The sequence below is a fragment of the Agelaius tricolor genome, unplaced genomic scaffold (assembly GCF_023055355.1).
Source record: "Agelaius tricolor isolate 1412-34295 unplaced genomic scaffold, bAgeTri1.0.p SCAF_14, whole genome shotgun sequence".
Taxonomy (NCBI): Eukaryota; Metazoa; Chordata; class Aves; order Passeriformes; family Icteridae; genus Agelaius; species Agelaius tricolor.
The window spans coordinates 17,431,166-17,454,875 of NW_027269274.1; the positions used below are offsets into that span (position 1 = coordinate 17,431,166).

At 52.8% G+C, this 23,710-nt stretch overlaps 1 long non-coding RNA gene and 1 pseudogene across 1 annotated transcript; both read left to right on the plus strand.

Annotated features, from left to right (window-relative positions):
• The first annotated feature begins 9,362 nt into the window (after positions 1-9,362).
• Positions 9,363-12,048, plus strand: LOC139596107 (PHD finger protein 7-like; annotated as a pseudogene).
• A 2,219-nt stretch (positions 12,049-14,267) lies between these two features.
• Positions 14,268-16,668, plus strand: LOC139596042 (uncharacterized). Its single transcript, XR_011681204.1, has 4 exons — positions 14,268-14,686; positions 15,129-15,499; positions 16,203-16,285; positions 16,503-16,668. It is a non-coding gene; the product is annotated as an uncharacterized lncRNA (long non-coding RNA).
• Positions 16,669-23,710: the final 7,042 nt, after the last annotated feature.

Consider the following 23,710-nt stretch of genomic DNA (forward strand, 5'->3'; position numbering starts at 1 on the left):
TACCTAGACATTTTGGATCCTTTCAGGTATTTAAATCATCTTTAACTTTTTCCTCTCTTTCTGGTGTTACCGTTAGAAACGTTTGAGTGTTCTTCTTGTGAGCCACGTATGTCCCTGTGGTTCTTTGTGCTAATGCATCTGGGGCTTTCTCTTCTGAATCCAGTCAATTTTGTATTTAGAAAGAAAGACAACAACAACCAAAGGAAACATACACACAGTGCCCAAAACCTGCACAGGCCACCAAAACAATTGCTGGTTCTATTTTGTAGACTAGAGTCTTAAGACAAGCTTAAAGGATGTGCCTTCCATGAGACTGATGAGATAACTGTGATGAAAGGCACTGCTGTGTTCACACAGTTAGCGGCCTGCAATCTTCCAGCCAGCCTGGGTGTGTTGAAATGGAGAGCTCAGGCCTCAGCAGGCCTCAGTTCTGGGGGAAGGTGTGGGGTGCTGGTGCTGAGCTTCAAATGAAAGAGCTGCAATTTCACTGCAATTCAGATTGCAGCATGTTGAGGAAAACTGCTGCTGCCTTTCTTTCCATGTTCTTAGCACAGCAGGCCGCAGTAGGGAACATTTCTGCTGAAGCCAAGGTGTGGTGGGGGGCAGGAGAACAGGAAGGATGGTGAAGAATTGATTTCTGATTTTAGTGCTGTGTTGGTCATGATTGTTAGGAGCAGCAGCACAATCACAAGCGTTTAAGCCTATTAATTGGTTGTTTCTTTTGTGCAGAGGGTCCACAGTTATTTTGTAGATTGGTAGAACTCAGTGAAGAAAAAGAGGGTTAGGAAGACAAACGTAGATTATTGCTTGAGGTGAGTATGTAACATCTGTTCCCTGGTAAGTCTGGGGGAAAGCTGAGCCTGGGGAGGGATTGCAGGTATGAATGTGCATGCAAAATGAATTCAGGACCTCAAGTAAAGCTTTAAATTTGTAATGAAGAGGGAAGAGAAGTTTTTTAGTGTAGCGGTGTGTAGAACATCTCGTTGTGTGGTCCAGTCAGGTAAACCGTTACATCTCTGTACGTTACAGGTGCAGCTACTTAACTGTATGTAAGGATAGTGAATGTAGAGACTTCTCCTAATAGTGGATTCAGAAACTTCTTGGAAGAATTTGTTAGATTTTCATTATTTTCTGGAACGCCGAAGGAAGCATAAGGATAGCCTATAGGAAGTGCAAGCAAACCAATAAACCTTTTACTGATTAGAAGCGAGTCACGTTTGTTTCTTGAAGGAGTTGCCAAACAACGTTACTTTCAAAATCCTTTCAAAGGTCTAACAGGGATCAATAGCAGCAACCCCTGTTAGGCCGTGTTTGGGAGCTGGGGCTGAGGCTCTTGTGTCCTGGGGAGCCACGGGAAGGCTCCAGTCCTGACTGTGCGGCCAGGCCGGGGCCATGGAGCTCCAGCCCATCCCTGGTGGATGCAAGGGCCAGCAGGAATGTCAAGGGACCCCAGGGCCGGGCCAGGCCAGGCCAGAGCAGTGCCCCCAGCCCTCCAGGAGCGGATGGGCTCTGCCAAGCCCAGCCTGGGCACTGCCCCCAGCCCAGGGACAGGCGGGTGCTTTGCCCAAGAGCCGTGCCCAGAGCAGCAGAGCTGTCACAGCCCCAGCTGGTTCTGCTCTGCCTCAGGCCCGAGCAGGGCCCGTGGGTGCCCTGGGCAGTGCAGGAGCAGCACAGGAGCAGCTGCCAGGGCCTGGCGAGGCACAGGGGTCAGCCTCGGCTCGGTGACACAGCATGCAGGCTGCAGGGGACAGAGCCAGTGGCAGCGGACATGAGCAGCTCTGCGGGGCTCTGAGCCTGCAGCAGCATCGGCCCCAAGGCTGCTCTGTCCCTGCCTGGCTGATGGGCAGGGCTGGAGGCTTGCAGAGCAGGGGCCATTGCGGGCACGGCTGTCCCAGGAGCTGCCCCCTGGCCCAGCTGGGCCCCACTTGGGCAGGAGGGAGGCTCCCGGCACCCGCATGGCCGAGCAGCTCCTGCCTCCCCCTGCCTCTGCTCTGATCCCCACACTGCCTGCTGCCACAAGAGCCCCTGGGCCAGGCTGTCAGAGGGCTGCTTTGCCCTCACCTGCCTCCCTGGCACCAGGGCCCTCCTGCTTGCTGCCAGCCATGGCCGGTGTCTGCGCTGAGTCCCCTCTCCTCCAGTGACATGGTCACTTCGAGGTTTTTATTTCTGTCTCACTATGCGGGAAAGAAGAGTGGAGGGGAGTTTGCAGAGCAGGCCCAGAGCCACGAGGCTCTACTCCCTGCTCAGCCCTGCGTGAGCCGTGCTCCTGTCCACCTTCTGCTCCCGTTGTTGCGTTGAGGAACACTGCAGTGTCCTCTGGCTGTTCCTTCGCTGATTCTGGGGACAGGCAGGTGAGCCTGCAGCACAGGCCCAGAGCCCCGAGGTTTGTTTCATGTTTTAACCTGCATGAATCATCTTTTAGGATAGGTGGAGAAAAAGGAGCAGGCTGCTGAAGTTGCTTCAGTTTCTACCACAAAAAGCAATGTGTTTGTACCACCTACTAGCAGAAAACACCTGTTTTCCAACAGCCTATTATTAAAAATTTGCCTTTCCATGGAACCAGCAGGAACGCATCAGGGATCAGCATCCATTGGCAGAACAATGACTTTTACTAACGACTTACTACAGAACTACTAAAAAGCGGAACACTACTTTTACTAACTGATGGCTTCCATGAAATCTAAGCACTCAACTCCCTTTATGTGGCGTATGTGAAGGACAACTGCAAGAAATCCTGCTATTAAATTCATAGCACTGGACAAAGAAATACCTGACTGCTTTTTCAGAGTTTAATGCACTAACAAAATGACACAGACACAGTTTCTTGTCGAAACTTTTTGAAGGTTTTTTCACACCCTCATGTTCCTCCTGATATAGTTGAGATTATCTAAGTAATTAGATTTGGTATCTTTTCAGGCTTCCCATTCATGCCCTGAATATTTTGCCAGACCTTCCTTTTTTTTTTCAATTCTGTGGTTTCCCTCTGGTGTTTTAAATCAGATGTTTCAGTATTTTACTATCTGTGGTGCTACTCTCTCGGATCTAGTGAAGAGGGCCAAGCAGTGCCGGTCTGCCGGCAGGTCCCAGGCGTCGCTCCTGCTGGCGGCCCCGGGGCAGGAGCGACGCCGGCGCTGCCATGGCCGGGCTTCCCTCAGGTGTCGGCACTGCCAGCCCGGCTCTGCCCAGCGGCCCCGGCGCTGCCATGGCCGGGCTTCCCTCAGGTGTCGGCACTGCCAGCCCGGCTCTGCCCAGCGGCCCCGGCGCTGCCATGACTGGGCTTCCCTCAGGTGTCGGCACTGCCAGCCCGGCTCTGCCCAGCGGCCCCGGCGCTGCCATGACTGGGCTTCCCTCAGGTGTCGGCACTGCCAGCTCGGCTCTGTCGGGGGCTCTGGCACCGCCACGGCGCACGGCAGCTCTGGCACTGCAGCCTCGGCCAGCAGCCCGATCTGCGGACTGGGACCCCGCAGCGGCCGCACGCTTCTCCCTGAGCCCGAACAGCGACTGCACCCTCCCAACAGCGCGCCGGGAATGCGCCCACGACCAGCGCGGGCTCGGCTCTGGGCAGGAACCGCCCCGCCCCTCACACCCGCCCGCCCCTTCCCGCCCTCCGGCCCCGCCGCGCGGCGCCCGCGCTGTCATGGCGGCTCTCGCCCACAAGGCAGCGCCCTGAGCCCTGCAATGGCGCCGGCAACGTTCTGGCACTCTGGAAGGCGCGGGCGGGCACCTCTTGCAAACTGGGCCATACGTCCCATTTCCCGAAGAAAACACGTCCTGTCGTGCCTGGCCTCTACACACTTCCGAGCCTGATCAACAAGAACAGACGTTTAACCTGTGACACACATAGCAGCCTACAAGCTCGAAGTGATGGCCAGGTGTTAGAAAAGCAAAGTACTTGTTGCTAGAATTGTCTTTTAAGACTCAGGGCTGGGCAAGTTTCACTGATCTCAGACCCAGAAGGAGGTTGACAAAGCTTGGGAAGAAGAATGCCCACTGATAGTGGACACAAAGCATGCAGAATTTAGGGGCCCTAAGAACATCTGCTAGAACTGCCAAGATAAAGAAAACATTCATGAAGCCAACTCAGGAAATATGCTGAGATGAGCACCAGCTGGGTAAAATAGAGTGTGATGTTTGCAGGCAACAGGACTTTGGCACCCAGATTATCCTGGGGCTGGCCATGGGATGGTTCTGATCACCAGAACACATGAAAAGACGGTGCAGTGCAAGCGCTGGGCATTGTGCTTCATAGAAGCCAGATGAAAAAGCTGGGGAGACTGTGCTGGATTCTTGTGTGGTATCTGCCCCTTCTGTGTAAAATGCCAATCACTTGTTTTAAAATTTTAAAAGTAATAAATTAGTTACAAAAATAGTAATAAAAATTAGAGAAATAAGAATTTGGACAATGAAGAGTTAGGACAATAAAGGACAATAAAAAAAGCCAAGAATTACAGATGTCTGGGTGCTCTGCTCTGCCTCAGAACACACTTTGCTAACAAAAGATTAACCCTTACAAGTAATAGCCTGTTGCTTATTCATATATCTCATACACGATGCCAAAATTCTTTTCAAACAATGGGTGTTTTCTTGTGAGTGTCAACCCCTCCCTCATCTTGTAAATCAATTGTCTTGGTCCCTCAAAGTCTGGTTCTTCCCGATAAGGAGGCAATATTTCTTCTCTTAGAGTTTTGGCGTCTTGTTACTGCTATCTCCGCTTGAGCTATTTAGAAAAAGTATCTTTCACAGTTTCTGTAGCCTAAAACTATATTCACCACACTACTTTAAAAGATGAGTATAGGACTACAAAAAAGGATTAATACAACATAACTTTCCAACATAACACATATAGTATTAATTTTAATATTTGCGAAAAGCCAATCATATAATACCCATTTTTCACACCTTCTCTGCTCCTTCTTCTTCTCAAAATATATTGTAAACCTGACCAAAAATACCTACTTAGAGCCATGCTCAGTACCTTATTCTGAAAACTTACAGCTGACTTACAGGTTTAGCACCTTACAGAGCAGGTTTGAGGCCCTGGAACTGGAGGGACAGACAAGTGATGAAGTGGGCACAAGTCCTTCTGGAATAGAGGGGGCACCTAGGGCAAGTCAGCCAACACCATGCATCGTGATCACCTCTGTTCCAGGGGAAGGCAGGGTCCTTGCAGGCCTTCCCAAAAGCATCTCAAGGGAAGGTTTCCATCTCCCCCTGCCCTGTTTCCTTGACTTTAGCTGAATCTTTCTCTGACAGAAAGACAGGAAGCTCAGGTGTGTTAGGAGATTAGTGTGAGCATTGGCAGAGGTGAATGGTGAGGAATCCAGAGGCTTGTGCAACTCTCTTCCATGAAGAGTCCCTTGTTGTATATTTCCAATAAACCAGAGCTGAAATGGCAAGGCAGCGATTGGGGAAATACAGCACTGAGACAATAAAGCTGTAACATGCCTTGTTTTGAGAGGGACAAGTAAGACAAGAAACATTCAAACAGCAAATACTGAGAAGATGAAGAAAAAAGCCAAATTTTTCTAAGGTTTTCTAATGTTTGTTTTCTTCTCTGCACCTTCTGAAGATTGCCTATATCCTATTTCCATTGTTTTCTTTTTTCCTGTCTTGAGAATGAATTTTGCATTCTGGATATTTTAAGTCAGACATAAGACAAGTTCCATATTGCTTGGCAATCACGAAAAGGTAAGTTTAGAGGTAACATCCATTATCTTTGATGATTGGATCAGACTCAATTTTAAATAGCCTTGTATGTCATGCTCATATGCAAAGATGCTACATTGATCCTTTGAAGGGCATTAAACCAAGAAACAAGTACTTCAAAAGCTCTGGAGGTGGCTGCCATGGTGAGTTTCCCTGAGGTGTCACAGCCCCAGGCCTGCTCCATGGCAGATTTCCTGAGGGCCGGCAGTCCCAGCCCCGCTCCATGGCCGGTTTCCCTGAGGTGTCACAGCCCCAGCCCCGCTCCATGGCCGGTTTTCCTGAGGTGTCACAGCCCCAGCCCCGCTCCATGGCCGGTTTCCCTGAGGTGTCACAGCCCCAGCCCCGCTCCATGGCCGGTTTCCCTGAGGTGTCACATCCCCATCCCGCTCCATGGCCGGTTTCCCTGAGGTGTCACAGCCCCAGCCCCGCTCCATGGCCGGTTTTCCTGAGGTGTCACAGCCCCAGGCCTGCTCCATGGCCGGTTTCCCTGAGGTGTCACAGCCCCATCCCGCTCCATGGCCGGTTTCCCTGAGGTGTCACAGCCCCAGCCCCACTCCATGGCCGGTTTCCCTGAGGGCTGGCAGTCCCAGTCCTGCTCCATGGCCAGGTTTCCTGGTCACTTTGAGGTGCTGTTCCTCTCTCTCTATGGGAGAAAGAAGAGGCCGGGGAGCTTGCAGAGCAGGCCTAGAGCCACGAGGGCTCTACTCCCTGCTCAGCCCTGCGTGAGCACTGCCCCTTCCCTCCTTCTCCTCCCGCTGTCAGCTCGTACTGACACTCGGCCTGAGCCCAGCATTCCCTTTTGGGGCCAAGGGAAATCTCTGCTCCTGCCTCTGGCACAGGGCGCTCTGCCAGCAGGTCAGGGAAGGAGACAGCCCCAGAGAGAGGCGTGAGCAGTGGAGGAAAGCCAACATCACTGCAGTCTTGCAAAAGGGCACCAAGAAGGAGCCAGGAAAGTGCAGGCCCATCAGCCTCAGCTCCATCCCCAGAAAGGTGACAGAACAGCTCCTCTTGGATGCCATCTCTGAGCCTGTGCAGTAACAGGAATGGAAACCATGCTTGACCAATCCCACAGCCCCCTCTGCTGCAGTGACTGGCTGGGTTTGTGAGGGGAGAGCAGTGGTTGTTGTCAGCAGGGACTTCAGCAAGGCTTTGTCCCTGCCTCCCCTAACAGGCTCCTGAGGCAGCTCAGGGCCAGTGGGGCAGAGAAGTGGCCAGGGCAGCTCCAAACTCAGATAGCTGTGAGCTCAGGGGGCCGTGCTGGGGCCAGCCTTGTTTGCCTTATTCCCCAGTGACCTGGCAGAAGGGACAGAGCGCTGCCTCAGCGTTTGCTGATGGGACAGAACCGGGAGCAGGGGCTGAGGCACCACAAGGCTCTGCTGCCCTTCAGTGAGACCTGGACAGGCTTAGAGAGTTGAGCAGAGAGGGACCAATTGAAATTGCACTGGGGAAAGCCTCTAGAAGAGCTTCAGGCTCTGTAATTACCAGGCAACAGAAGTGTTTTAGTACACTGGAGTCTATAAGGGTGTCTTGTAATGTCGAGTCAGGGAAACCCCTGCTTCTGTGGGTGTTCCAGGACCAGTTCCTTGTATGTATGTCAAGAAAGTCTTGGAGAGAAACATGAATGAATTCAGAAACTTCCCCAGATATTATTTTGGATTTTCACAATTTTCTGGAATGCCAGGTGAAGTGTAAGGATGCCAAAAGGAAAGTGAAAGCAAACCAATAAATCTTTAAAACATCAGAAGCCTCTCCAGTTTGTTCCTTGAAGAAGTTGCCAAACAATGTCACTTTTGAAATCCTTTGAAAGATCTAATAGGAAAAAAGCATTGGCCAAAAGTGCTGCCCTGTGTTTCTGAACAGCAACATGCATTTTGTGTTGACGCAAGGTTTGTACCAGGGTTTGGGATTTTTGTGTGTGTGTGTGCTTTGAATGTGAGTCTTTGCAGGACTATTAATAATTAGACCATGTACTGAAGAGAACATGTTACTGTGTTGTGCTGTCCAGTGCTGAAGAGGGTTGAGACAGAGCAGGTAGCTGTGTGTCTGTGTGTAACTTGCATGAGCAGCACCGGAGCAGTGCCCAGGGCCTGGAGAAGCAAACGGGTTCTTCCCGGTGCTGAGGACAAAGCGTCCAGAGCTCGGGATTGTCCGGCCAAGCTCTTCTGGCTCCTTGTGCTTTGAGCCCTGGCCAGGAGCCCTGCAGAGCCCCGGGTGCAGCTTCCCAACTTCCCCCTCTTCCTCTGCCTCCTCCCTTCCTCCAGGGTAAAGGCACTCCCTGGCATTGCACTGGCTGTGCCTCCGTCCTAGACCAGTGAAGGGATCGTTTCCCAGCCAAGGTGGCTCTCCCATGGAGACAGGAAAATGGACAAACTCCTGCTGCCCCAGCATCAGGCAGGTGCAGGGTGTCCCTGCCTGTCAGCCCCTGCCCTGCTTCCCAGAGATCCCACTGCTTGTTCTAGAAGTCATGGATCTGGATTTCCAGGAGCATGTTTACATAGACATCAATGACAAAAATTGACAAGAATTGTTTGTGCGTCTCTTCCTGATTTGTTTCCAAGGTATTTTCTAGTAGGAAAGCATGGACCAAACTGGCAAAGTTCCTATAATGCAGGAAAAGCATCCTCCTGCCTTTGACTTGGGTTGAGAACTGTTGCAAGCACTCCTGTCAAATGTACACAGAACATTCTCAGTGAATTTTCTGAGTTTCCACAGAGTCAGTAGAAAAGATGACGTTTCTAAGGAGCTTAATACAAATTTTTCCATTTATATGAAATGTCAAAGTTATTAGTTCAGAGGATGACAGGATAACAGAGGTCTGGAGGCAGCTGTGATGGTCTCCAGGTTTATCTCCTGTAGCCAGTGGTGATCAGCAGCAGCATCAAATCAGGTTCATCTTAGTTTTCTCCAGACAGGTCTTGAGGAAAAGGTCAGTTCACCTAGAGCAGGGTTTGAATCTCTGCCGTGCAGGAGACTCCGCACGGGCTCTCTGGGCCACCGGCTGCCAGGGGCAGGAGCAGAGATTTCCCTTGGCCGGGGCCGGAGCCCTGGCGTGGCAGTGCCTGAACAGCACCTTCCTGCCTGCAGTACCACCCTCGATGGCTGCCCCAGGGCCTGGCATTTGACCCTGCACTTGCTGCAGGAGTCCTGGCCCTGGTTCCACCCTGAGCAAACGCTCGGACCCATCTCAGAGCCTCGGTGCCCGAGGGGGCCGCCACAAGTGGATGCCAGGGACCTGAGGCCATGGCTGCCCCAATTTTGGGTACACGGTGCTGATGTCAGAGTGGCCATTGTGACCTGTGCGACCAAGGCCACAAAAGGGAACGCTGGGCTCAGGCCGAGTGTCAGTGCGACCTGACGACGGGAGGAGAAGGTAGGGCAGGGACGTGGCTGCTCAGGGACCAGAGGGGCCCCACACCTCGGGGCTCTGGGCCTGTGCTGCAGGCTCACCTGCCTCTCCCTTCCCAGAATCAGCGGAGGAACAGCCAGAGGACACTGTGGTGTTCCTTAACGCAGCGACGGGAGGAGAAGGCGGACAGGAGCAGGGCTCACGCAGGGCTGAGCAGGGAGTAGAGCCTCGTGGCTCTGGGCCTGTCCTGCAAACTCCCCCCCACTCTTCTTCCTCCCATAGAGAGAGAGGACCAACACGTCGGGCGACTATGTCACTCCAGGAGAGGGACTCAGAGCAGACAGCTGCCATGGCTGACAGCAAGCAGGAGGGCCCTGGTGCCAGGGAGGCAGGTGAGGGCAAAGCAGCCCTGTGACAGCCTGGCCCAGGGGCTCTTGTTGCAGCAGGCAGTGTGGGGATCAGAGCAGAGGCAGGGGGAGGCAGGAGCTGCTCGGCCATGCCGGGGCCGGGAGCCTCCCTCCGGCCCATGTCGGGCCCAGCTGGGCCAGGGGGCAGCTCCTGGGACAGCCGTGCCCGCAATGGCCCCTGCTGTGCAAGGCCTCCAGCCCTGCCCATCAGCCAGGCAGGGACAGAGCAGCCTTGGGGCCGATGCTGCTGCAGGCTCAGAGCCCCGCAGAGCTGCTCATGTCCGCTGCCACTGGCTCTGTCCCCTGCAGCCTGCATGCTGTGTCGCCGAGCCGAGGCTGACCCGGACATGTGCGGTGACAAACTGGAGAAGGGTGGGCTCTGTGCCCACGTGTTCTGCATGGTGAGTGACTCCGGGCGCTCCCTCCACCGTTGCAATGAGCAGCTCCTGCCGCCCTCTCCTCATCAGCTCCTCCCCTTGCCTGCAGTTCTTCGCCACTCTACTATTTCGGCAAGAGATGGACTGCGTTGGACTCATGGGCTTTCTCCTTCGGGATCTCCTAATTGCAGTCCGGCGGGCGGCACAGAAGGTGAGAGCGTGACAAGAGCAGGGAGATTTGTGCCTGGCGAGGTTTGCCAGAGCTTAGCGCAGAGAGCAGGAAAGAAAGGCCGGCCCGACAGCCGCGACCAAGTCTGGCTCCCAGCAGCTGTGGCACAGAGGCCCTGGCACAGGAGCCTCCCTCCTCCACCAGGCGGCTCTGTGGGCTGGGACCCGGCAGCGGCCACATCCTGCGCCCTGCCCGGAGCCGTGGGGCTGCCAGGGGAGCCCTCGAGGCTGCTGCTGCTGCTGCTGATGGGGCTGCTTGGCTCTTTCCAGTACTGCTGCGTCTGCGGCCAGAGCGGGGCAACCATCATGTGCTGCAAGGAGTACTGTGACAGATGGTTCCACCTGCCCTGTGCCAAGGAGGGCGGCTGTGTCAATCAATACATTACCCCGTTCAGGTACCTCCTCTCCCTTTCTGGCCATCACTCGTGAAGGATCCAGCATTTCTCACTTTCCCCTTTGCTTTGCCCCCAGCTCCTTCTGCCCTGAGCACCGTCCAGAGCAGGAGGTGGAGGTGACTCCAGAGCCGGACACCATTTGCTCCATCTGCTTGGAGCCTGTGGAGGACAGAAAGACCTTCACAACCCTGGTGTGCCCAATGTGCAAAAGGGCCTGGTTCCACAGGGACTGCATCCAGGTTGGAGCCCTCCCCTCAGCCCTGGGGCACAGCAGGTGCTCAGCAGCAGCAGCAGCAGCAGCAGCAGCAGCAGGGCCTCGCTCACCCTGCCTGTGTTTGCCCTGCAGGGACAGGCCATGCGCGCTGGTCTTTTATGCCTCAAGTGCCCCCTGTGCAGAGACAGTGAGACATTCCTTGTCGACCTGTTTCTCTTGGGGATCCGAATCCCCTTCAGGTTGGTGTCCTTCTGCCTGGCCCACCAGCCAGGAGGGTACAAGTGCTGTGCTGTGCCAGGCCCTGCCCCAGGAGCCCTGGCTCTGCCCTGTCCCGTGAGTCTGGGCTTCAGCTTCGTGCCCAACTTGGAAAAGCGCTGGAGAAAGAGCAGGGACACCCTGGATCTCCATGAGGGGAGGGCAGCAGAAATTCATCATCTCTTCCTTTCTCCATCAGACAGCCGACATGGGAGGACAACGATGCCTTTGCGGAGCTAGGAGAGAGGCATGGCCAGTGCAATGCCAGGGATTGCCTTTACCCTGGAGGCAGAGAGGAGGCAGAGGAAGAGGGGTAAGTTGGGATGCTGCACCTGGGGCTCTGCAGGGAACCTGTGTCTCCACAAGGGCTCAAAGCGGGAAGAACCAGAAGCGTTTGGCCAGACAACCACCTTCTGGCACACTTTGTTCTCAGTGCTATGAGCCTGTTTCCCTCCCCAGGCCCTGGCAATTGCTCCTGTGCTCCTCCTGTGCTGCTGAGGGCACCCATAGGCGCTGCTCTGGCCTGAGAAACAGCACACACAGATGGGAGTGTGACACCTGTGCTGGGCTTGGAACGGGTATGGGTCAAACCCCGGTGTCCCTGGGCTGGGGGCAGTGCCCAGGCCAGGCTTGGCAGAGTGCGTCCACTGCTGGAGGGCTGGGGGCACTGCTCTGGCCTGGCCTGGCCTGGGCCTGGGCAATCTTTGACATTCCCGCTTGCCCTTACAGCCTCCAGGGTTGAGTCAGAGCTCAATGGCCCCAGGCTGGCCAGACAGTCAGGACTGGGGCCTTCTCATGGCTCCCCAGATTTGGAGGCCTTCAGCAGCAGCTCTCATAGCCGCAGGCCATTGGGTCTGGCGCACCAAATTCTGTCTGCAGAGACGAGCAGCCACAGCAGGCCCCAACACGCAGCATGGCAGCAGGTACTGCCATCCTCCTCGCTGGACAGCAGCAGCCCCAGCACATCAAGGTCACTGTACAGCAGCTCCCCTGACTCTGAGGACAGGGTCCATTCCAGACGTGCTGGGCCCGGCCGCGGGCGAAGCCGCTCTCGCCAGCAAGGTCGGGCCCCAAATCGACTTGTGCCCTTGAGGAGTCGGCGTTACAGGAGCAGCTGTAGAAGACCAAGGGCTGAGAGACCCCGACGAAGGGAGACACCTGCATGGGCGTCCCCCCAACACAACCACTCCCGTCAGCAAGGTTGGGCCCAGAGTCCAGCTGTCCGCTCCAGGAGTCGCCATGAAAGGAGCAGCGAAACAGGGCCAAGAGCTGAGAGGCCCAGGCAAAGGGAGACATCGTCAGGGGCATCCCCCAGACGCAGTCGCTCCCGCCAGCAAGGTCAGGCCCCAAATCAACCCATCCAATCAAGGAGTCGCCGTGACAGAAGCAACAGAACAAGGCCAAGGACTGAGAGGCCCAGGCAAAGGGAGACATCTGCACGGACGTCCCCCAGACGCAGCCGCTCCCGCCAGCAAGGCTGGGCCCAGAGTCCACCTGTCCGCTCCAGGAGTCCCTGTGACAGGAACAGGGGGACAGGGCCATGGGCTGAGAGGCCCAGGCAAACGGAGCCACCATCACAGACATCCCACAGACACAGCCGTTCCCGCCAGCAAGGATGGGCCCAGAGTGCACCTGTCCGCTCCAGGAGTCGACGTGACAGGAGCAGTGGGACAGGGCCAAGGGCTGAGAGGCCCAGGCAAACGGAGCCACCATCACAGACATCCCCCAGACGCAGCCGCTCCCGCCAGCAAGGCTGGGCCCAGAGTCCACCTGTCCGGTCCAGGAGTCGCCGTGACAGGAGCAGCAGGACAAGGCCAAGGACTGAGAGGCCCAGGCGAAGGGACACGTCTTCGGGGATGCCCCCCAGATGCAGCCGCTCCCGCCAGCAGCGCCGGGCCTCGACTCAAACTGTGCGGTCCAGGAGTCGCCAGGACAGGAGCAGGAGGACAGCAGCGAGTGCTGAGAGGCCCAGGCGTAGGGGGACATGGTCGGGGACATCCCGCAGGAGCAGCCGCTCGCACCAGCGACGTCGGACCTCAGCTGGGACCTCCAACAGCAGCACGTAGCGTCATCTTTTCTTTCTAGTCCATGTGTTGCTTGCCGGAAGTGAAGGTGAGAACGGTCAGTGCAGGGACCTTGAGATGTGCAGGTCTGTGAGAAAACCATATCAGCTCTTGATGTTTCTATTGGCAGGAAAGAAGTCTGTGCTAAATACCTTGATTTCTGTGTACCCGTGTATTCAGTGAAAAGTCACTTAAGGATGTGGCTAATTACAAAGGACTCTTGTTCCTGCCTTTAGACTCCAACCTCTGATGTTTCCCCACTGCTTACCCTTGATAATGAACCACTCCTTAATGGGCTTGGATATGCTTAGGGAGACATTCAGAGCAAGGTGGCTCTTAGGGAAGCTGTCTCTGAAAAGGATGTGTGCTGTGTTGCTATCTTTGAACAATCTCATTTCAGTAAAGCCAAAAAAAGAAGAAAGAAGAGAGTGAGGCACTGCCTCAAGTGGCTGAAGACAACTTTGACAGTATTGCTGCGGATTTGAAAGACTTGATTGGACCTTCAAAGAACAAACCAGAATAGACAGAGGAAATACCCTGGGGCAAAGAGGATGCACAGGACTCTGCCCCAGGGTATTTCCCTTCCATTTGGGACCTTTGCCTGAGAACGACACAGCTCAGAAGCTGAGTACTTTCACGTTTTCCTACTTTGGAGGCACAGAGGAGTTGGGCATCAAAGAGGGCAACAGCAGAACCCTTCTAACATGCCATTGCTAAGGAAGAGCTTCTGGCAGGCACTGTAGGGCAATACGGTGTAAAGAAGGTCAGGGTCCAGGGGATTTTCAGCAGCAGAAGTCAGTAATTAGGAAGAAGCATTTTCATCTTCATTTCTGCTTGCCAGGGCTGTGGTAGATTAATGAGAGGTAACTCTTGCTTGCATCTCAGGAATTCTAAAGGCATGCTTTGAGAAGGCATTGGGGTTTCTGCTGAGTGGTGAAAAAGCTGGTTCTCATGCCCTGAATTCCTCAAACGGGGAAAAAGGTGACAAACCAGTCATATCAAGTTTCATAGAACCCAACAAGATTTTAAAGGAAATGTGTGTTAATGTAGAGGGAGGAGCAAAGTCCGGGAGCTGACCCCAAGATCCATGCGCATTCTGTTTGTTACTGAATTCTACTCTTGGACCTTTAGAAAAAAGAAACGGAATGACACATGATCTTTGGGGTGTCCTAACCTTAGATAAAATGAGGCCGTCTGAAATGAAGATGAAACAACATTAAATCGAGTCCCAGTCATGTAGGAGAGAAAAGAAACCACGAGAAGTTATCCACAATATTAAAAAACCCAACGCAACAGCACAAAGCAACGAGTCCCCCACACTTGTGCTGAACTGAGAAGGTATTCATGGTCTTCTGAATGCAATGACAAATGTTTAAGAATACATAAGGGATCCCTAGAACAAAGTGGAGCAGAGATGTAGCTTAGAAAATCTGGCAGGGGCAGATTCTGTCCTTCCCAAATCTGTCTTCTCCACTCTAAGTATTTCACTTGAAAGGAGGAATTTTTCCTGACCAGTAGGGGAAGAATCTGGTTTTGGCTTTTTTTCTCTATGGGTGCTGTCATTGCAGAGCCTTATGCCCTTGGAACAATAAAGCCGGTAAAAGCCACATGGCAAGAGGATCCACGTTTCCAAGACAGCAGTTCTGAGGGTGATGATGAGCCTGAGATGTCAGAGATTGAACAGGACCAAGAAATGCAAGTTCCATTTCTCTTTGTTGTCTACTTGGCTGTAGTAGTTGGATGCTGTGGGAATATTAACTCAGGAAATGGGAAACGGACATTGCACACCTCTGAGCAACCAAAGTCATCTCGGAAAATCGTTTGTGCTGCACAGAGTCAAAACTCCCAGCAGCACATTTGATGTGAAGATGAATATGGGAAGAGAGAGTTGAGCACAAGAAATTAACTGGGTCATTTTGATTGGACCAACTCCAAAGTGAGTTTGGCTAAAAGCCAAAGACACAGTCAGTTTTCTCTCTAAAAGTGGGTTTTGTAAAATAAAAAGCTCTATTTGGGGTTCCTAGGGAATAAAGCTTTTCAATGTATACCATTCCTCTGAAGCACTAGAGTTTGAAATCATGTTCATGGAATTTGATAGTACAATTTAGGATGCTCAAATCCCTTTGTCCTTGTCTAGGTTTCTTTCTTTACCACGCACAGGAAGTGCTAGAGTTTTTTTCTTCTCCAAAGATGATGAACGCCTAAGAGGTATGACAGAATTTCTTCAACCCCTTTTGTATTTTTTTTCCCTTTTAAACCCTTCCTGGAATTCAGTGAGGAGGAAAAAATGCTGCCTAGTTATGAAAGTCTTCTAGTCAAAATTTGCCACCCTTATTTGTGGTCCAAGTTGTGGTAGAATCCTGTGAGAAAGTCCTGGTAAAAGAGAGGTCAAGCAGATTTCTGGCTTTCTTGTCTTTCAGACAATTACCGAATAGGAATCTGGACTTTTAGAGTTTACCAGAAGCTTAGTCACTTGTCAGGTTACCTAGACATTTTGGATCCTTTCAGGTATTTAAATCATCTTTAACTTTTTCCTCTCTTTCTGGTGTTACCGTTAGAAACGTTTGAGTGTTCTTCTTGTGAGCCACGTATGTCCCTGTGGTTCTTTGTGCTAATGCATCTGGGGCTTTCTCTTCTGAATCCAGTCAATTTTGTATTTAGAAAGAAAGACAACAACAACCAAAGGAAACATACACACAGTGCCCAAAACCTGCACAGGCCACCAAAACAATTGCTGGTTCTATTTTGTAGACTAGAGTCTTAAGACAAGCTTAAAGGATGTGCCTTCCATGAGACTGATGAGATAACTGTGATGAAAGGCACTGCTGTGTTCACACAGTTAGCGGCCTGCAATCTTCCAGCCAGCCTGGGTGTGTTGAAATGGAGAGCTCAGGCCTCAGCAGGCCTCAGTTCTGGGGGAAGGTGTGGGGTGCTGGTGCTGAGCTTCAAATGAAAGAGCTGCAATTTCACTGCAATTCAGATTGCAGCATGTTGAGGAAAACTGCTGCTGCCTTTCTTTCCATGTTCTTAGCACAGCAGGCCGCAGTAGGGAACATTTCTGCTGAAGCCAAGGTGTGGTGGGGGGCAGGAGAACAGGAAGGATGGTGAAGAATTGATTTCTGATTTTAGTGCTGTGTTGGTCATGATTGTTAGGAGCAGCAGCACAATCACAAGCGTTTAAGCCTATTAATTGGTTGTTTCTTTTGTGCAGAGGGTCCACAGTTATTTTGTAGATTGGTAGAACTCAGTGAAGAAAAAGAGGGTTAGGAAGACAGACGTAGATTATTGCTTGAGGTGAGTATGTAACATCTGTTCCCTGGTAAGTCTGGGGGAAAGCTGAGCCTGGGGAGGGATTGCAGGTATGAATGTGCATGCAAAATGAATTCAGGACCTCAAGTAAAGCTTTAAATTTGTAATGAAGAGGGAAGAGAAGTTTTTTAGTGTAGCGGTGTGTAGAACATCTCGTTGTGTGGTCCAGTCAGGTAAACCGTTACATCTCTGTACGTTACAGGTGCAGCTACTTAACTGTATGTAAGGATAGTGAATGTAGAGACTTCTCCTAATAGTGGATTCAGAAACTTCTTGGAAGAATTTGTTAGATTTTCATTATTTTCTGGAACGCCGAAGGAAGCATAAGGATAGCCTATAGGAAGTGCAAGCAAACCAATAAACCTTTTACTGATTAGAAGCGAGTCACGTTTGTTTCTTGAAGGAGTTGCCAAACAACGTTACTTTCAAAATCCTTTCAAAGGTCTAACAGGGATCAATAGCAGCAACCCCTGTTAGGCCGTGTTTGGGAGCTGGGGCTGAGGCTCTTGTGTCCTGGGGAGCCACGGGAAGGCTCCAGTCCTGACTGTGCGGCCAGGCCGGGGCCATGGAGCTCCAGCCCATCCCTGGTGGATGCAAGGGCCAGCAGGAATGTCAAGGGACCCCAGGGCCGGGCCAGGCCAGGCCAGAGCAGTGCCCCCAGCCCTCCAGGAGCGGATGGGCTCTGCCAAGCCCAGCCTGGGCACTGCCCCCAGCCCAGGGACAGGCGGGTGCTTTGCCCAAGAGCCGTGCCCAGAGCAGCAGAGCTGTCACAGCCCCAGCTGGTTCTGCTCTGCCTCAGGCCCGAGCAGGGCCCGTGGGTGCCCTGGGCAGTGCAGGAGCAGCACAGGAGCAGCTGCCAGGGCCTGGCGAGGCACAGGGGTCAGCCTCGGCTCGGTGACACAGCATGCAGGCTGCAGGGGACAGAGCCAGTGGCAGCGGACATGAGCAGCTCTGCGGGGCTCTGAGCATGCAGCAGCATCGGCCCCAAGGCTGCTCTGTCCCTGCCTGGCTGATGGGCAGGGCTGGAGGCTTGCAGAGCAGGGGCCATTGCGGGCACGGCTGTCCCAGGAGCTGCCCCCTGGCCCAGCTGGGCCCCACTTGGGCAGGAGGGAGGCTCCCGGCACCCGCATGGCCGAGCAGCTCCTGCCTCCCCCTGCCTCTGCTCTGATCCCCACACTGCCTGCTGCCACAAGAGCCCCTGGGCCAGGCTGTCAGAGGGCTGCTTTGCCCTCACCTGCCTCCCTGGCACCAGGGCCCTCCTGCTTGCTGCCAGCCATGGCCGGTGTCTGCGCTGAGTCCCCTCTCCTCCAGTGACATGGTCACTTCGAGGTTTTTATTTCTGTCTCACTATGCGGGAAAGAAGAGTGGAGGGGAGTTTGCAGAGCAGGCCCAGAGCCACGAGGCTCTACTCCCTGCTCAGCCCTGCGTGAGCCGTGCTCCTGTCCACCTTCTGCTCCCGTTGTTGCGTTGAGGAACACTGCAGTGTCCTCTGGCTGTTCCTTCGCTGATTCTGGGGACAGGCAGGTGAGCCTGCAGCACAGGCCCAGAGCCCCGAGGTTTGTTTCATGTTTTAACCTGCATGAATCATCTTTTAGGATAGGTGGAGAAAAAGGAGCAGGCTGCTGAAGTTGCTTCAGTTTCTACCACAAAAAGCAATGTGTTTGTACCACCTACTAGCAGAAAACACCTGTTTTCCAACAGCCTATTATTAAAAATTTGCCTTTCCATGGAACCAGCAGGAACGCATCAGGGATCAGCATCCATTGGCAGAACAATGACTTTTACTAACGACTTACTACAGAACTACTAAAAAGCGGAACACTACTTTTACTAACTGATGGCTTCCATGAAATCTAAGCACTCAACTCCCTTTATGTGGCGTATGTGAAGGACAACTGCAAGAAATCCTGCTATTAAATTCATAGCACTGGACAAAGAAATACCTGACTGCTTTTTCAGAGTTTAATGCACTAACAAAATGACACAGACACAGTTTCTTGTCGAAACTTTTTGAAGGTTTTTTCACACCCTCATGTTCCTCCTGATATAGTTGAGATTATCTAAGTAATTAGATTTGGTATCTTTTCAGGCTTCCCATTCATGCCCTGAATATTTTGCCAGACCTTCCTTTTTTTTTTCAATTCTGTGGTTTCCCTCTGGTGTTTTAAATCAGATGTTTCAGTATTTTACTATCTGTGGTGCTACTCTCTCGGATCTAGTGAAGAGGGCCAAGCAGTGCCGGTCTGCCGGCAGGTCCCAGGCGTCGCTCCTGCTGGCGGCCCCGGGGCAGGAGCGACGCCGGCGCTGCCATGGCCGGGCTTCCCTCAGGTGTCGGCACTGCCAGCCCGGCTCTGCCCAGCGGCCCCGGCGCTGCCATGGCCGGGCTTCCCTCAGGTGTCGGCACTGCCAGCCCGGCTCTGCCCAGCGGCCCCGGCGCTGCCATGGCCGGGCTTCCCTCAGGTGTCGGCACTGCCAGCCCGGCTCTGCCCAGCGGCCCCGGCGCTGCCATGACTGGGCTTCCCTCAGGTGTCGGCACTGCCAGCTCGGCTCTGTCGGGGGCTCTGGCACCGCCACGGCGCACGGCAGCTCTGGCACTGCAGCCTCGGCCAGCAGCCCGATCTGCGGACTGGGACCCCGCAGCGGCCGCACGCTTCTCCCTGAGCCCGAACAGCGACTGCACCCTCCCAACAGCGCGCCGGGAATGCGCCCACGACCAGCGCGGGCTCGGCTCTGGGCAGGAACCGCCCCGCCCCTCACACCCGCCCGCCCCTTCCCGCCCTCCGGCCCCGCCGCGCGGCGCCCGCGCTGTCATGGCGGCTCTCGCCCACAAGGCAGCGCCCTGAGCCCTGCAATGGCGCCGGCAACGTTCTGGCACTCTGGAAGGCGCGGGCGGGCACCTCTTGCAAACTGGGCCATACGTCCCATTTCCCGAAGAAAACACGTCCTGTCGTGCCTGGCCTCTACACACTTCCGAGCCTGATCAACAAGAACAGACGTTTAACCTGTGACACACATAGCAGCCTACAAGCTCGAAGTGATGGCCAGGTGTTAGAAAAGCAAAGTACTTGTTGCTAGAATTGTCTTTTAAGACTCAGGGCTGGGCAAGTTTCACTGATCTCAGACCCAGAAGGAGGTTGACAAAGCTTGGGAAGAAGGATGCCCACTGATAGTGGACACAAAGCATGCAGAATTTAGGGGCCCTAAGAACATCTGCTAGAACTGCCAAGATAAAGAAAACATTCATGAAGCCAACTCAGGAAATATGCTGAGATGAGCACCAGCTGGGTAAAATAGAGTGTGATGTTTGCAGGCAACAGGACTTTGGCACCCAGATTATCCTGGGGCTGGCCATGGGATGGTTCTGATCACCAGAACACATGAAAAGACGGTGCAGTGCAAGCGCTGGGCATTGTGCTTCATAGAAGCCAGATGAAAAAGCTGGGGAGACTGTGCTGGATTCTTGTGTGGTATCTGCCCCTTCTGTGTAAAATGCCAATCACTTGTTTTAAAATTTTAAAAGTAATAAATTAGTTACAAAAATAGTAATAAAAATTAGAGAAATAAGAATTTGGACAATGAAGAGTTAGGACAATAAAGGACAATAAAAAAAGCCAAGAATTACAGATGTCTGGGTGCTCTGCTCTGCCTCAGAACACACTTTGCTAACAAAAGATTAACCCTTACAAGTAATAGCCTGTTGCTTATTCATATATCTCATACACGATGCCAAAATTCTTTTCAAACAATGGGTGTTTTCTTGTGAGTGTCAACCCCTCCCTCATCTTGTAAATCAATTGTCTTGGTCCCTCAAAGTCTGGTTCTTCCCGATAAGGAGGCAATATTTCTTCTCTTAGAGTTTTGGCGTCTTGTTACTGCTATCTCCGCTTGAGCTATTTAGAAAAAGTATCTTTCACAGTTTCTGTAGCCTAAAACTATATTCACCACACTACTTTAAAAGATGAGTATAGGACTACAAAAAAGGATTAATACAACATAACTTTCCAACATAACACATATAGTATTAATTTTAATATTTGCGAAAAGCCAATCATATAATACCCATTTTTCACACCTTCTCTGCTCCTTCTTCTTCTCAAAATATATTGTAAACCTGACCAAAAATACCTACTTAGAGCCATGCTCAGTACCTTATTCTGAAAACTTACAGCTGACTTACAGGTTTAGCACCTTACAGAGCAGGTTTGAGGCCCTGGAACTGGAGGGACAGACAAGTGATGAAGTGGGCACAAGTCCTTCTGGAATAGAGGGGGCACCTAGGGCAAGTCAGCCAACACCATGCATCGTGATCACCTCTGTTCCAGGGGAAGGCAGGGTCCTTGCAGGCCTTCCCAAAAGCATCTCAAGGGAAGGTTTCCATCTCCCCCTGCCCTGTTTCCTTGACTTTAGCTGAATCTTTCTCTGACAGAAAGACAGGAAGCTCAGGTGTGTTAGGAGATTAGTGTGAGCATTGGCAGAGGTGAATGGTGAGGAATCCAGAGGCTTGTGCAACTCTCTTCCATGAAGAGTCCCTTGTTGTATATTTCCAATAAACCAGAGCTGAAATGGCAAGGCAGCGATTGGGGAAATACAGCACTGAGACAATAAAGCTGTAACATGCCTTGTTTTGAGAGGGACAAGTAAGACAAGAAACATTCAAACAGCAAATACTGAGAAGATGAAGAAAAAAGCCAAATTTTTCTAAGGTTTTCTAATGTTTGTTTTCTTCTCTGCACCTTCTGAAGATTGCCTATATCCTATTTCCATTGTTTTCTTTTTTCCTGTCTTGAGAATGAATTTTGCATTCTGGATATTTTAAGTCAGACATAAGACAAGTTCCATATTGCTTGGCAATCACGAAAAGGTAAGTTTAGAGGTAACATCCATTATCTTTGATGATTGGATCAGACTCAATTTTAAATAGCCTTGTATGTCATGCTCATATGCAAAGATGCTACATTGATCCTTTGAAGGGCATTAAACCAAGAAACAAGTACTTCAAAAGCTCTGGAGGTGGCTGCCATGGTGAGTTTCCCTGAGGTGTCACAGCCCCAGGCCTGCTCCATGGCAGATTTCCTGAGGGCCGGCAGTCCCAGCCCCGCTCCATGGCCGGTTTCCCTGAGGTGTCACAGCCCCAGCCCCGCTCCATGGCCGGTTTTCCTGAGGTGTCACAGCCCCAGCCCCGCTCCATGGCCGGTTTCCCTGAGGTGTCACAGCCCCAGCCCCGCTCCATGGCCGGTTTCCCTGAGGTGTCACATCCCCATCCCGCTCCATGGCCGGTTTCCCTGAGGTGTCACAGCCCCAGCCCCGCTCCATGGCCGGTTTTCCTGAGGTGTCACAGCCCCAGGCCTGCTCCATGGCCGGTTTCCCTGAGGTGTCACAGCCCCATCCCGCTCCATGGCCGGTTTCCCTGAGGTGTCACAGCCCCAGCCCCACTCCATGGCCGGTTTCCCTGAGGGCTGGCAGTCCCAGTCCTGCTCCATGGCCAGGTTTCCTGGTCACTTTGAGGTGCTGTTCCTCTCTCTCTATGGGAGAAAGAAGAGGCCGGGGAGCTTGCAGAGCAGGCCTAGAGCCACGAGGGCTCTACTCCCTGCTCAGCCCTGCGTGAGCACTGCCCCTTCCCTCCTTCTCCTCCCGCTGTCAGCTCGTACTGACACTCGGCCTGAGCCCAGCATTCCCTTTTGGGGCCAAGGGAAATCTCTGCTCCTGCCTCTGGCACAGGGCGCTCTGCCAGCAGGTCAGGGAAGGAGACAGCCCCAGAGAGAGGCGTGAGCAGTGGAGGAAAGCCAACATCACTGCAGTCTTGCAAAAGGGCACCAAGAAGGAGCCAGGAAAGTGCAGGCCCATCAGCCTCAGCTCCATCCCCAGAAAGGTGACAGAACAGCTCCTCTTGGATGCCATCTCTGAGCCTGTGCAGTAACAGGAATGGAAACCATGCTTGACCAATCCCACAGCCCCCTCTGCTGCAGTGACTGGCTGGGTTTGTGAGGGGAGAGCAGTGGTTGTTGTCAGCAGGGACTTCAGCAAGGCTTTGTCCCTGCCTCCCCTAACAGGCTCCTGAGGCAGCTCAGGGCCAGTGGGGCAGAGAAGTGGCCAGGGCAGCTCCAAACTCAGATAGCTGTGAGCTCAGGGGGCCGTGCTGGGGCCAGCCTTGTTTGCCTTATTCCCCAGTGACCTGGCAGAAGGGACAGAGCGCTGCCTCAGCGTTTGCTGATGGGACAGAACCGGGAGCAGGGGCTGAGGCACCACAAGGCTCTGCTGCATTCAGTGAGACCTGGACAGGCTTAGAGAGTTGAGCAGAGAGGGACCAATTGAAATTGCACTGGGGAAAGCCTCTAGAAGAGCTTCAGGCTCTGTAATTACCAGGCAACAGAAGTGTTTTAGTACACTGGAGTCTATAAGGGTGTCTTGTAATGTCGAGTCAGGGAAACCCCTGCTTCTGTGGGTGTTCCAGGACCAGTTCCTTGTATGTATGTCAAGAAAGTCTTGGAGAGAAACATGAATGAATTCAGAAACTTCCCCAGATATTATTTTGGATTTTCACAATTTTCTGGAATGCCAGGTGAAGTGTAAGGATGCCAAAAGGAAAGTGAAAGCAAACCAATAAATCTTTAAAACATCAGAAGCATCTCCAGTTTGTTCCTTGAAGAAGTTGCCAAACAATGTCACTTTTGAAATCCTTTGAAAGATCTAATAGGAAAAAGCATTGGCCAAAAGTGCTGCCCTGTGTTTCTGAACAGCAACATGCATTTTGTGTTGATGCAAGGTTTGTACCAGGGTTTGGGGTTTTTGTGTGTGTGTGTGCTTTGAATGTGAGTCTTTGCAGGACTATTAATAATTAGACCATGTACTGAAGAGAACATGTTACTGTGTTGTGCTGTCCAGTGCTGAAGAGGGTTGAGACAGAGCAGGTAGCTGTGTGTCTGTGTGTAACTTGCATGAGCAGCACCGGAGCAGTGCCCAGGGCCTGGAGAAGCAAACGGGTTCTTCCCGGTGCTGAGGACAAAGCGTCCAGAGCTCGGGATTGTCCGGCCAAGCTCTTCTGGCTCCTTGTGCTTTGAGCCCTGGCCAGGAGCCCTGCAGAGCCCCGGGTGCAGCTTCCCAACTTCCCCCTCTTCCTCTGCCTCCTCCCTTCCTCCAGGGTAAAGGCACTCCCTGGCATTGCACTGGCTGTGCCTCCGTCCTAGACCAGTGAAGGGATCGTTTCCCAGCCAAGGTGGCTCTCCCATGGAGACAGGAAAATGGACAAACTCCTGCTGCCCCAGCATCAGGCAGGTGCAGGGTGTCCCTGCCTGTCAGCCCCTGCCCTGCTTCCCAGAGATCCCACTGCTTGTTCTAGAAGTCATGGATCTGGATTTCCAGGAGCATGTTTACATAGACATCAATGACAAAAATTGACAAGAATTGTTTGTG